This window comes from Saimiri boliviensis, chromosome 4 (genome assembly GCF_048565385.1).
Source record: "Saimiri boliviensis isolate mSaiBol1 chromosome 4, mSaiBol1.pri, whole genome shotgun sequence".
In the NCBI taxonomy this organism is placed as follows: domain Eukaryota; kingdom Metazoa; phylum Chordata; class Mammalia; order Primates; family Cebidae; genus Saimiri; species Saimiri boliviensis.
In genome coordinates, this window is record NC_133452.1 from 31,234,732 (window position 1) to 31,248,975 (window position 14,244).

At 44.6% G+C, this 14,244-nt stretch overlaps 1 protein-coding gene across 5 annotated transcripts in view; it reads left to right on the forward strand.

Moving 5' to 3' along the window:
- The window catches only part of NHSL1 (NHS like 1), a 276,841-nt gene that overhangs the window by 105,541 nt on the left and 157,056 nt on the right, over positions 1 to 14,244 (forward strand). For 2 of the 5 annotated variants that reach the window (XM_074397388.1, XM_003926872.4), the window contains exon 1: positions 1 to 14,244. This exon is cut by the window's left edge and continues 27,292 nt beyond it; it is cut by the window's right edge and continues 10,230 nt beyond it. The exons of 2 other annotated variants lie outside the window; for them this stretch is intronic. The gene's annotated coding sequence lies outside the window, so the exon portion shown is untranslated. One more of the 5 variants, XM_074397389.1, reaches the window with a different exon arrangement.

Sequence of the window (14,244 nt, forward strand, 5' to 3'; positions counted from 1 at the left end):
ATGTGACCACAGCAGTCTGCTCCTGAACAAGTTTTGTGGTGCACTCCTGGTTTTAGGCACTTTGCTTCTTTCAAAGTACGTTTTTCTTTCTTTGTGAAAATCATCCAGAATAGAAGAAGTCCGCTTCTGAGTGAGTGACAGATTTCTCTGTAAACTTGGGGACTTACTAAAATCTTGCAATGTAGCCCTTCCCTTGTCGGTGTCAATGTGCTCCATTTAAAGTACATGCACTGTCAATTATGTGTCTGTTGTCTTGATCTTCCTAGGAAGCAGAAGAGTGGTTTTCGGCTCTGGCTGCTGCGTATTTGGAATCATACTGGATTTTGTAGATTTGGCATTGGGCTCATACATCTGTAGAGTGAAAAGCTCCCTAGGTGATTCTGATGTACAGCCACGGTCAAAAAACATTGAAATAGTCAAGTGCATGCAGATCAAAGAGTTCAGGAAAAATATTCAGCGACTTCACATCAGTCCCCAAGAACAGGTACAGGGGCTGTTTTTGCTTTGAGCCAGGGAGTGGTTGCAGGAATCCATCGAAATTGGCAGTCCTATTGGCAATAAGTTAAGCTTTCAAGGATGTAGTTCTACTTAGGTTTATTCTCCCAAGTGACTGAACAGATACTCCCACCTTGTCCTGAAATAGTTGTGAATGAGAGTCTAACTGTTCTTTGCTACTGATCACCAACAACACCGGTACTTTAGCAAAACCCTTTCTCTGTTGCTTAGAAGCTGCTGAATCACTGTAGTTCATTTCTCCTATTTTATCCCCACCCCCCAACCAGATAATTAATGTGACCGAAATAAACGGACTCTCACTGCATCCCTGGAAATTTACAGCAACATTAGCATGTCAAAGGCTGGGAAAGTACTGTTGTGATCAAGACAAAAAACCTTTTAAAAACTTGGACTTAAACTTATTTGCACAGGAAAATACTTTTTGCTCCTACACCTACCACTGAACAGTCTTTCCTTAACACCAATTTGGGAAAAACTGTCCAAGTCACTTTTTGATTCAGTAGTTTTCTTAGGGTTAATTTCTGACAGCTGAACTTCTCTTTAAAATCCCCTTTGAAGTTGGACTGAATTAACAAATGGAAGGCTTGGCAAAGCAGTTGACTAATTCATAACTCTATCCTTCAGCTTTCTTTGTGTTGCTAAATACTATAATCTTTGACCTGAAAGGAAGAATACTGCTAACAAGTAAATATTTAAAAGGTCCCATGAAGTATAATGTGCATGAGTTTGTGCCTGGGGAGACCGTCTGCTGGATTAAAGAAATGACTCACTTTTCATCTCCTAATGAAAGTGAGCTTGTTGTTTTACAGTAGGTTGAAAGGAAGTATTTTAAGTGCTAAGGGCTAGATTTCCTTTTATTTTTAAATTTAGTTAGCCGTTGGCCTCACTGATTTGAGGGTTGCGTGTTCAGTCATCATTCCTAAGTGTATTAGCAGTCTCTGTGAGTGAATTAGCATTATTGTGAATGAATGAACTCTGTGCTACAAAGCCCAGCATTTGGAACAGTGAGAGGAAACGGAAATGTGACTCACTGATGTACTTGAAGACTGTCAAGGGGGAATGACGAACTTCAGAGACAGACCTGAAGCATGGTAGAGGGGGCAGAGCCTGGACTGGGGCAAGGACATCGGGATTCTAGCCCCAGCAGTGCTATTGACTGCCTCCGGGACAGTGGCGGAATCACAGAACCCGTCTACCTCCTATGAATAATAGGAGATGTGAATTATTTGTCACTCGGATAATTTCCGGCTTCAAGATTCAATAAGTCTTTGAATTCTACTGATTCTCTGGTTTGTGTGAAAGTGGGTGTCTATGTCTTGATGGCTTTCAGATGGGATTCATCAAGGCTCCATTAAATTAACTTTATTTTTAAAATTCGAAGTGAACTGCTGTGACAGAGTTTGGGTTGGAAGGTCCATAACAGAAAATGAGAAAGCAAGTCAACTTTGATTTATAAGGCTGCAGACAACTGATTTCCTGTGGCAGTGGCATTCGATATACAGCATGATATATATGTGATGCTTTTGGAGAAAGGTTAATTGTTGTCTACAGGCAAAGTTTTGCTCCATCAGAATTTCTTTTAAAAAGCTGAAATAGCTCCTAGCTATCCTGTTTCATTTGTCTTACAGTATTTAGAAAATATTTAGAGCAGCCTACTAAAATTATATCCACAGACCTGTTTCCTTAAGGGCAATTACCTACATACCTGTCAGTTTTCACTTTTTAGTTCTGGATATGTAGTTTTTCTTTTGCTTTTTCTTTCTTTTTGTTTTTTTGTGAGAAGGTTTCACTCTGTCACCCAGGCTGGAGTGCAGTGGCACAATCTTGGCTCCCTGGAGCCTTCATCTCCCAGGTTCAAGTGATTCTCGTGCCTCAGTCTCCCTCAGTAGCTGGGACTATAGGCACATGCCATCATGCCCAGCTAATATTTGTATTTTTAGTAGAGGTGGGGTTTCGCCACACTGGCTAGGCTGGTCTCAAACTCCTGGCCTCAAGTGATCTGACCACCTCAGCCTCCCAAAGCGTTGGGATTATAGGCATGAGCCACCGCACCTGGCCTGTGTAGTTTTACACAGTCATTTTTGTATATGAAGAATCTCGTTTTCTACTTTCATTCAGTTGTTTTCTTTGATGGAAGCTAAATTGACAGGTACCTTAAAATGTGTGTGTGGGACTTCTTAGTAATTACCTTTGCAATCTTGACTAGTGATAATGTTGATTTCACTTGAAAAGTGAAATTTAATGTTGTGTTTTGGGGACCAGGAAGCAGTGTAGTTTTCTTGAGGGTGATATTTTCTTTAGTTTGATTATGGCTATGATAATGCATTTGTTGTCGTGGAATAACTGAGCAAAAAACCCCAAACAAACCCAAAAAACATTTTCAATTGGGAACTTCTAAAGTTACAGTTGTCTCCCTTTATGCATGAGGGATAGGTTCCAAAGCCCTCAGTGGATGCCTGAAACCATGGATCCTATGGAGCCTTATTACACTATGTTTTTCCAGGAGATTGTGTGTCTACAGTGTGAATCCGCTGTACAAAAGGATGATTCACATGCACGTGCAGGGCTGGACAGAGCAGGATGGTCGTAGATTTCATCACGTAGCTTAGAACTGCACTCAATTGAAAACTTAAGAATTAGCTGGGCAGGGTGGCTCATGTCTGTAATCCCAGTGTGCTGGGAGGCTGAGGCAGGCAGATCACTTGAGCCTAGGAGTTTAAGATCAGCCTGGGCAACACAGGAAGAGGTCTCTACCCACCTCACCAAAAGCAAAACAAAAGAAACCCCAAAAATTAGTCAGGCATAAGGGCATGTACTTGTGGTCCTAGCCACTTAAGAGGCTGAGGTGGGAGGATTGCTTGAGCTGTGGAGGTGGAGGCTGCAGTGAGCTGTGGTGAACATGCCCTGTACTCCAGCCTGGGCAACATTGTGAGACTCCATCACAAATAAATAATAAAAGAAAACGTATGAGTTGTTGATTTCTGGTATTTTTCATTTAATGTTTTAAGACCATGGTTGACCAGGTACCTGAATTCAACTGCAGAAAGCAAAACTACAGATAAAGGGGAGGGGCTACTTTAAATAGTATTTGAAAGCTTTCATAATTCTCCTCTTTTTTTGCAATGTAAGCCGCAGTATAATATTTACGACTGGTGATTCCCCCCTTGATAACTGGTATCAATAGTCCCTTACTTATTCCTTTTGCTGATTATAGCAAATTCTCAAGTTCAAAGAGTTCTGAGTGCCTCCTGAGTGCTCCGTGCTTGCCCCATACGGTCACTAGGTGGTGGTATTGCTGTTCTTTTTCCTAGAGGCTTGCCTGAGATCCAGTGGTTAATCAGTACACAGGCCTGCTGAAATCAGGATTAGAACCTAGCCCTGCCTCATTCAAATATTTCTGCTATCTCCTCTCTCTGTTGTTCCAGCATATTTTTGAGAGGGGAAAGGAAAGGATTAAAGCCTTGCTTCTTACATTATCCAGCAAAATTTTACTGAACCATCCACAAAGTTAAATTTTTTCTTTTTCTTTTTTTTTAAGGCGGGGTTTCACCATGTTGGTCAGGCTGGTCTTGAACTCCCGACCTCAGGTGATCCGCCCGCGTTGGCCTCCAAAGTGCTTGGATTACAGTGCTGGAGCCACTACGCCTGGCCAGATTTTTTCTTAAGGAATTGATCATCACTGATGGACAGAAGTATCAGTGGCCTGAACTCAGTAGCCCACGGTGCAAAGGAGGGAAATCCTATATGACTTCCTGGGGCGAGGCCAGTTCTCCAAATGGAGAGGGCAAACCGCTGCTTCAGGGGTCAGGGATGACGCTGAAGAGGACGGAGAACTAGGAGGCCATACAGACAGGCTGGCCTCTGTTGAGGGGGATGAAATGGAAGGCAGAGGAGCTTGGGTTTGATGAAGTACAGCCACAGACAGCAGGTTGACAAGATCAGGGCTGGGGTTGGTGGTTGATGGGACAGGATGTATAGACCAGAGGGAAGAGGGGCAAGGGCTTTCCTCAGGGAGTAAGGAGGGGCTTGACTCTTGAAGTTTTGTGCAAAGGGAGGTTATCTTTGAATTTGGGTGTGAAGGGAGTATAGGCTTCAGGGAAAACCTAAAGGTTTGGAACAACTAGGGCAACATGAAAGGCATGAGTAGGCCGAGGCCAGTGGATCACCTGAGATCAGGAGCTTGAGACCAGCCTGACCAACATGATGAAACCCCATCTCTACTAAAAATACAAAAATTAGCCGGGCATAGTGGTGCACACCTGTAATCCCAGCTAGTTGGGAGGCTGAGGCAGGAGAATCACTTGAACCCAGGAGGCAGAGATTGCAGTGAGCCAAGATCATGCCACTGCACTCCAGTCTGGGCAACAGAGTGAGACCCTGTCTCAAAAAAAAAAAAAAAAAAAGATAAAAGTAGAACTATAGTAGAAAAACACTGGAGGCTGGTGATCAGGCTCAGAGCCAGCCCGGTCAACATATTCAGTCTTCATTTCTGAGGTGGCTGGCGACCCATGGAAGGATCAGTGTGGATGCCAAGGTGCAAGGGATGAGGAAGCTTGGAGACTTGGAGGAGCAGCTGGCCGAGGAGAGGCGATTTGCCGTAGAGGATCAGAGGTTGTCAGCAAAGGGAAAGGAACACATTATCTAGAAAAAGAGATTGAAGATGCAGAGGAGGAAGCCAGTTCATTTCTGCTTCAAGAAGCAGGTGGAATGAACAGGACAGGGAAGGCATCAGAAGGTTTGGGGTAAAAGGAGGCTGGGGAGGGTGCAGGTCGAGAGGCTGTCATAGGCGACCCTACTGAACCACAGCCTCTGTGTGCTGAGCAGTGAGGGGTGAGCGAGTCTCTGCCAAGGCTTTACTTTGCTGTCTACCCTGAGCAAGTGGTGGAAGGTTACTCCTTACCTGTGGCCAGTTTATGGCAGTGCCATAGTGCACAAGCCAGCTGGGCCCCCACTTGGCTGATGATGCCCCCAGGTAATTCTCGGGCCCTTTCCTCACATACTCTGGTTGTCTGGGATGGGCCTCAGGTCTGTATTTTAATAAGCACCCTATGTCATTTGGGTATCAGGTCATTTGATGAGGTCCCTGGGATGCCGGCACGCCCTCTGTGCTTTCTCCTTCACTCCTCACCCATACTATCTTGTGAACACACAGGACACATCTCTGAGTGTTAACCTCAAGGTTGTTGAAGGGAATAGATTCTTGACTGCTTTCATTTTATGAGCCACCCTCAAGTTTTAGTTGGATGGAGGATCCTTGGCGGGTTCCTAATGCAATCTTGGCAGGTGTTAAGATGCAAATACGCCTTCTCTGATGGTCCACCCACCAGTTCTCTTCCACTGCCTGGAGCTTCCTTGAGGATGGGTTGTTCTGTTCTGCCACCTGCTGGTGAACTCTAGGCACTGCATGTCGTGTTCTGAAGATGGCTCCATGTGGAAAACAGGGTTTCAAACATGATTTTCAGTGTGGTGTGTGGATGAGGTAAAAAGTCTTATTTTGGACAGGCAGGGATACTAACCACTACACTGACAAGAAGCCATTAAAGGTCTTATTTCTAATAGAGCCATCTGCTGTGAGTCAACCCGTTGTCCTTAATGTTGCAGTCTGACAAAGTTAATTTCCTCTTCCCTAGAGCTTTCTTTTCAGCCAAACTGTTGAAATTTAATAAAAACACATTTTAAGAGATCAGCTTGCTGTGTTAATTTCAGAAAGAATGTTTTCTAATATGCCACGTGTCTGTTCTATGGACAGATGATTCTGGTAATTCAAGGCAGTGGTCAAGAAGGTAGGTTCAAGCTCCGTGCGGTCGGAGGGTTATGGCCTTGGAAAATGGCTTTACCTAGGCTAGTTTGTTTTCATTGTAGTTGCAGTGTCATTATTATTTTATCTTTTATTCATTGTTATTTTTGAGGCGAAGTCTCGCTTTGTCACCCAGGCTGGAGAGTCATAGTGTGATTTTGGCTCACTGAAACCTCTGCCTCCTGGATTCAAGCAATTCTCCTGCCTCAGCCTCCGAGTAGCTGGGATTACAGGTACACACCACCACACCTGGCCAATTTTTATATTTTTAGTAGAGATGGGGTTTCACTATGTTGCCCAGGCTGGTCTTTGAACTGCTGACCTCAAGTGGTCTACCTGCTTGGGCCTCCCAAAATGCTGAGATTGCAGGCATGAGCCACCAGACCTAGCCAGTTATTATTTTAACGTGTGCCTGGTTCTGGGTCCTAATTTTGCTGATGACCTAGCCCTGAGAAAAAATTTCTAAAGATTTTATGGAGTACCTGCTCAGTGCTGGGACAAACAGTGGTAGACTGCTGAGATGTGATTCCTGCCACCAAGGAGCAAGCATCATGACCTTTCTGGTTCTGTTTCCTCATCTGTACAATGAAAGTGGATGATGGCATTAGCTCTAAGCTCTCCTTGGGCCCCAACCTTCTGTAATGTAAACAACAAACAAACAGTATAAAGTGTTTGACTTAGTTTTCCTGGTGACCATGAGCCACTGCGCCAGGTGCATGAAGCTGTTTAAAAACACAAGTGCCACCAGGTGCAATGTCTCATGCCTGTCATCCCAATACTTTGGGAGGCTGAGGTGGGCGGATCACCCGAGGTCAGGAGTTTGAGACCAGCCTGGTCAACATGGTGAAACCTCGTCTCTACTAAAAATACAAAAATTAGCCAGGTGTGATGGCGCATGCCTGTAATCCCAGTTACTCTGGAGGCTGAGACGAGAATTGCTTGAACTCAGGAGTCGGTTGCAGTGAGCAGAGATTGTGCCACTGTATTCCAGCCTGGGTGAGAGAGTGAGACTCCATCTCCCCGCCAACAAAATCACTCCATCTCCCCCCCGCCAAAATCACAAGTGCCAAACAAGAAACCCCAAACCCACTCTACTCATAACCTATTGAATAAGAAAGAATCTTTATGAAAGATAGCTCTGATGTTCAGCCATGGTTGAGAATGAAAGAGCTGATGCAGTTTCAGTTGGGCCTGACCCGTCCTGTGTCATTTGTCTTTGAGCAGCACTAGGTCACCGAACACAGGGAACTCACAGTGTTCCAGGCCCTGTGCTTGCTCTGGATCCTAAACCTACAGTGCTGGTTGTCCTCTCCTTCACATTCCCCCACTACCTTTATTAGGCTGGTGGCAGAACATTTGATGAGACTACTGATTTCTCTAGGTAGACTTTATTATAAGCTCTACCCTAGTTGAGTAAATTAGATTTTAATCTTTCCTCCAACCTCATTGTAATCTTGGTTTTGTTTTTGTTTTTTGAGATGGGAGTTTCACTCTTGTTGCCCAGGCTAGGGTGCAGTGGCGTGATCTCGGCTCACTGCAACCTTCGCCTCCCAGGTTCAAGTGATTCTCCTGCCTCAGCCTCCTGAGTAGCTGGGATTATAGGCATGCACTACCACACACGGCTAATTTTGTTTGTTTTTTTGAGACAGAGTCTCGCTCTGTCACCAGTTGCCAGGCTGGAGTGCAGTGGTGCGATCTTGGCTCACTGCAATCTCCGCATCCCAGGTTCAAGCAATTCTCCTGCCTCAGCCTCCTGAGTAGCTGGGACTACAGGCACATGCCACCACACTCAGAAAATTTTTGTATTTTTTAGTAGAGCCAGGGTTTCTTCATGTTGGTCAGGCTGGTCTTCAACTCCTGACCTCAGGTGATCTGCCTGCCTCGGCCTCCCAAAGTGCTGGGATTACAAGCGTTAGCCACTGAGCCTGGCTCGTAATCTTGTTTTGCAAAGGGTGTCTTTTCTGGAAGTGGCTGAGCATTATACTGACATATTAATTCTTTTTTTTTTTTTTTTTTTTTTTTGAGATGGAGTTTCGCTCTTGTTACCCAGGCTGGAGTGCAATGGCGCGATCTCGGCTCACTGCAACCTCCGCCTCCTGGGTTCAGGCAATTCTCCTGCCTCAGCCTCCTGAGTAGCTGGGATTACAGGCACGCGCCACCATGCCCAGCTAATTTTTTGTATTTTTAGTAGAGACGGGGTTTCACCATGTTGACCAGGATGGTCTCGATCTCTCGACCTCGTGATCCACCCACCTCGGCCTCCCAAAGTGCTGGGATTACAGGCTTGAGCCACCGCGCCCGGCCGACATATTAATTCTTAAGTGACTTTGTTACTTCTTAAGTGATATCACTTATTGTACCTCAAATATAGGCTGTACCCTGCTATAATTTTCTATGTGCTGAATAACTGGTGTTAGACTATGTTATAAATTAAGAATTTGGGGCCAGGCGCAGTGGCTCATGCATGTAATCCCAGTACTTTGGCAGACCAAGGTGGGTGGATCACTTGAGGTCAGGAGTTCGAGACCAGCCTGGTCAACATGGTGAAACTCTATCTTTACTAAAAATACAAAATTAGCTGGGCGTTGTCGCAGGTGCCTGTAATTCCAGTTCCAGCTCTTTGGGAGGCTGAGGCAGTAGAATCGCTTGAATCCAGATAGTGGAGGTTGCAGTGAGCCAAGATCAAACCACTGCACTCCAGCTTGGGCAAGAGCAAGACTCCATCTCAAAAAAAAAATAAATAAAAATAAAAATAAAAAAAGGAAAGATTTTGACACTATTAACTTTTTTTCTTATTTGTTTTTAAAGTTGGAGTCTTGCTCTATTGCCCAGGCTAGAGTGCAGAGGTGCAATCACAGCTCCATTGCAACGTAGAACTCCTGGGCTCAAGTGATCCTCCTGCCTCTGGCTCCCTTGCAGTTGGAAATTAGGCATTCACCAGCATACTCACTAATTTTTAAGTTTTTTTTTTTTTTTTTTTTTTTTTATAGAAACTGGGACTTGCTGTGTTTCCCAGTCTGGTCCTGAGCTTCTGCCCTCAAGTAGTCCTCCCAACCTCAGCCCCACAAAGTGCTGGGATTACAGGTGTGAGCTAACATTCCTTGCCTTTCCCCCCTACTTTGAAATGTAACTCACTTTAAGGATTTTCTTTTCTTTTTTTTTCTGAGTCAGAGTTTTGCTCTTGTTGCCCCAGCTGGAGTGCAATGGCATGATCTCAGCTCACTGCAACCTCTGCCTCCTGGATTCAAGCAGCAATTCTCCTGCCTCAGCCTCCCTAGTAGCTGGGATTACAGGTGTGCACCACCAGGCCCAGCTAACTTTTGTATTTTTTTTTTTTTTTTTAAATAGAGACGGGGTTTCACCAAGTTGGCGAGGATGGTCTTAATCTTTTGACCTCATGATCCACCCGCCTCCGCCTCCCAAAGTGCTGGGATTACAGGCGTAAGCCACCGTGCCTGGCCTAAGGATTTTCTTGTCAACTGTAACCAATGGTGTGGATTTTGTGGAGAAATTCAGTGCCTGGTACTTTTTTTCTGTGTTCATTTTTTTCCTAGAAAAATGCATCAGTGAAACAGACTTTAGGATGGAACACGAGAGAGAGAGTTTTGACCAAATTTGGAGTTTTCAATTTTTTAAAAAATTTTTCAGTCATTTAAAATAACTGGCATTCCTTATGAGGTAAGGCAGCTCTACCTGTGCTATTTTTGTAGTAATTTCTTTTAACTTGTCAGAGTTTCACACTTTTCTTTGAACCATTCATCACCTCACATCCTTTAGTGAAGAAAAACAGGCCTCACAAGTAGGTGAAATCACACAAATGTGGTTACTTTTAGAATTGTATGATTATAGGTGAGACTTGGGTGCTCACTTCTTTTCCTCATAATTCTGGCATGGGTGAAATATTTCCCTGATGGAAAATACTTTCCTGATGGGAATCTGAATTTCAATCCCAGCTCACCTTCCCCTCCCTTGTACATACACACCCCACACACCTGAAATTGGTTACACCTGGAAGCAGGTACGCACCCCACGCACCTGGTTCCAGGTGTAACTAATCACCCGCTTCCAGCCTTAGCCAGTCAGCCACGTCTATTTCAAGTACTGTTCCTGCTGTTGCTGAAAATAACCTATCAGTTACCGAGTGCTAATAAAGTGGGCATTTCTCACTTAGTTTTCCTAACTACTCTAAGAAATAAAGGCCCGGGTGTCTGTAGCGTGCCGGGGTTCAGGCAGAGAAATGACAGTCAAGGGCGAGTACAGCTGTTAGGGCCTGTGCTCCTCACCCACGCAGCTGCATTTTGCGGCAGCTCTGTTGTAGTTCTGTGTTTCAGAGAAACACGTGTGTGGCTGGGCTGGGAGGAGGATGATCAGGAAGGAGTATTTCTGGAGCAGATGCCTCCCTTCGTGCTTGCCAGTCTCCGTCCGTCCCCTCCAGGCTGCGGTCAGTGGAAAGAGCAGGGTGTTTACTTTGTAGAGGTACTTCATCCTTCTTTGAAGTTCTTCTTGATGGTGGATCTTCAAGTAGCATATTATGGTAATAGAAGTTGTCTTGATTTAACATACCCAGTTTTGATCCTGGGGAATGAGTGTTTCAACCTCATATTTCTGAGTGTCTTAAGTGCTCTTTAAGCTTTTTGTTCTCTACATTTTTCCTTGTCAAATGAGTTCATTACTTTAAGACTGTAACAAAAGTAATTGCCCAGGGGCCACTGAAGTAGTCATTATCAAATTGGATTCCCCTTCTGGAAATAGCCCTTCTACTTGGGGATTTTGATGGCTGTTGAGAGAGTTGGCAGTGCATATGGCTGTAAAACATTGTTGAGCTGAAGAGAACATACAAAGATAAAGTCATCTTAAATTTGTTAAGTTTTAAAAGAGTGAAATTTTAATAGACAGTATGTGAGAGAAACATAAACGGCTATGCCCTTAGTCAAATTTGCAGATTGCGTATATAGAAATGTAGAGATCAATTTTTAGATCTATCCGGCTGTGAAGTGTTCTTTTAATTACACAAACAAGATTGTAGGAAAAGGATCAGGTGAATTAGTTTATAGGAGATACCAATTCTATGGTTCCTTTAGTTGCAGAGTGAGTGGAAAGTTTTTAATGTTATTTTTTTTGCTTAGTGTATGATAGAATAATGTTATTTCATTACTTGAGATAAAATCTGGCTCTGTTGCTCAGGCTGGAGTGCAATGGTGCATTCACAACTCACTGCAGCCTCAAACCTCTAGGCTCACGTGATCCTCCTACATCAGTTTCCCGAGTAGCTGGGACTATAGGTGAGCACCACCTCGACAGCTAATTTTATTTTTTGTAGAGATGAGGTGGAGGTGGGGTGTGGGGAGTGTCTCACTTTGTTCTCCAGGCTGGTCTCCAACTCCTGGCCTCAAGTGATCCTCCCACCTTAGCCTCCCTAAGTGCTGGGATTACAGGTGTGAGCCACTACACCTGCCATGTTTCTGTAAGTAAAGTTTTATTGAAACCCAGCTACCCTCCTTTGTTTACCTGTTGTCTGGCTGTTTTTTTGTTACAATGGCAGATTGAGTTGTTGTAGGGGGGGCTATAGAGTTGACAAAGCCTTAAAATATATATTGTCTGACTCTGTATCTAATCAAGCGTTTTATGTAGGGGAATATCAAAGGAGTACTAGTAAAGAAACTTGAGTTCCTTTGTCAGGAGAGAGTCGAACATGACAATGAACAGCATATGATGGGCCAGTGCAGGTTAAAGAACATCGATTTAGTGCTTATTGTATGCCAGGTTCTGGGCACGCAGTGACAGAAGCCTCAGTTCTTTCTCTCCAGTGGTTTATAATCTGGAATGGCAAATGCGTGATGCAACTGAAGGGCAGCATCTCTCTGTGTGGGGTGTTACGGGAACACAGAGTCGGGGTACCTCACATGGCCTAATCCCCGAGGGTCAGGAATGGTGTTTTTGGTCTTTAACCCTTGGTAAATCTTGCCCAGTAGATGCCTGTGGTAGATGCGATTCAGAATTATTCACCCCCTGCCCCCACTTCCTTGGGCGAGTGGAGTTATTTCCCTGCCTGGTGATGCTGGGCTTGGGCACGTGACCTGCTTTGGCCAATGGAATGTGAGCTGCCCTCCTGCCTAGGAAGCTTCTGCAGCTGAGCTTGCACCATTGCCATGGAAAAGACGGGCTTGCACTGCCTGCTGGTCTTAGGACAGGGAGGGACACCTGGAGGTAACCACCAAGGTGACCAGCCATCCTGGTGGACCCAGGACAGCCCCCATTTTAAAACTGCAGTTCCATGTCCCAGGAAATTCCTCATTCTCAGGCACACAAGAGACAGCTACCCTGGAGCAAAGCCACCCTCAGCTGAGATTCACTGACCGCCAGATGACCCACTGGCTTGTGAGAAATTGTAAGTGATGACTGCTTTAAGCCACTGAGTTTTGCGGGAGTTTGTGAGGAGCAGTCGTTAAATGTTACAGTGCCCAATAAACTTTTGCTTATTTGAATTGAGGCAGCTCCTGGCATAAGTTTTGAAGGGTAAGTAAAGTACAGCTGGTGGAAAAGCTGAGAAATGCACCAGAGATGGAGGAGATAAAGAGTCAGGGGTCTGGAGGTATAGAGTGAGGTGTGCCTGGTGTTAGGGAGGACAGATGGAAGGTGCACAGCCAAGAGCAGGCCGTCCGGTTCCAGGGCATGGCAGTAGCCCAGGGGAGACAGCACAGGCAGGGGCCCTCAGCACAGTGGAAGGGACAGCTCCTGACTTGGAGTTGGGTAGATGCTCAGCTCGGGACCTCAGGTGACATACTGCATTATTTTCTTGCTCAGTATCTACATCTGTCAAGTACATCTACCAAGATGGCAGCAGTGATCTGTCTAGAACAGATGACTAAAAGCAAATGGGTCATTAGGACTATTTGCTTACTGGTTTTAAAGTTTTTCAAAGCTTTTTTTGTCCCATCTTTTTTTTTTTCTTTTCTTTTCTTTTTAAAAATATTTTACATTCTCATTCATGTTCATCCAGTTATTCACCAGGGGAAAAGAGATTTTTTGGTCTTGAAATGGAGTGCCCTGAAATTATTGAAGATTATTTATTGTATTCCATTTCCATATACTTAGTGACTTAAAAACTGCTCTTTAAATTAAGGCCACTTTGGGCCAGGTGTGGTGGCTCATGCCTATAATCTCAGCACTTTGGGAGGCAGAGGTGGGCGAATCACTTGAGTCAGGAGTTTGAGACCAGCCTGGCCAACATGGTAAAACCCCCTCTCTACTAAAAATCCAAAAATTAGCCGGGTGTGGTGGTGCATGCCTATAATATTAGCTACTCTGGAGGCTGAGACAGGAGAATTGTTTGAATCCGGGAGGTGAAGGTTGCAGCGAGCTAAGATTACACCACTGCCCAGCCTGAGTGACAGAGTGAGACTTCATCTCAAAAAAAATAAAATAAAATAAAATAAATAAATAAAATAAAATTTAAGTCTACTTTGGCTAAAAAAGTAGCACTTTTCATCATGTCATGACCTGCCTCAGACAAACCTCCAAATATTTTCACACACCTGCAGCAGGCATTATTGGCTTAACATTGAATTTTTAAAAAGTGGAACCTGTCGGGGCACAGTGGCTCACGCCTGTAATCCCAGCACTTTGGAGGTCAAGGCAGTCGGATCACTTGAGGTCAGGAGTTCAAGACCAGCATGGCCAACATGCTGAAACCCCATCTCCACTAAAAATACAAAAATTAGCTGGGCATGGTGGTGTGCACCTATAATCCCAGCCACTGCAGAGGTGGAGGCTCAAGAATTGCTTGAACCTGTGAGACAGAGGCTGCAGTGAGCGGAGATCATGCCACTGCACTCCAGCCTGAGCAACAGAGCAAGACATGACTCAAAAAAAAAAAAAGGAGAACCTCAAAACTTCTAATATTCTTTTCCTCATTCAGAGCATTCTGATAT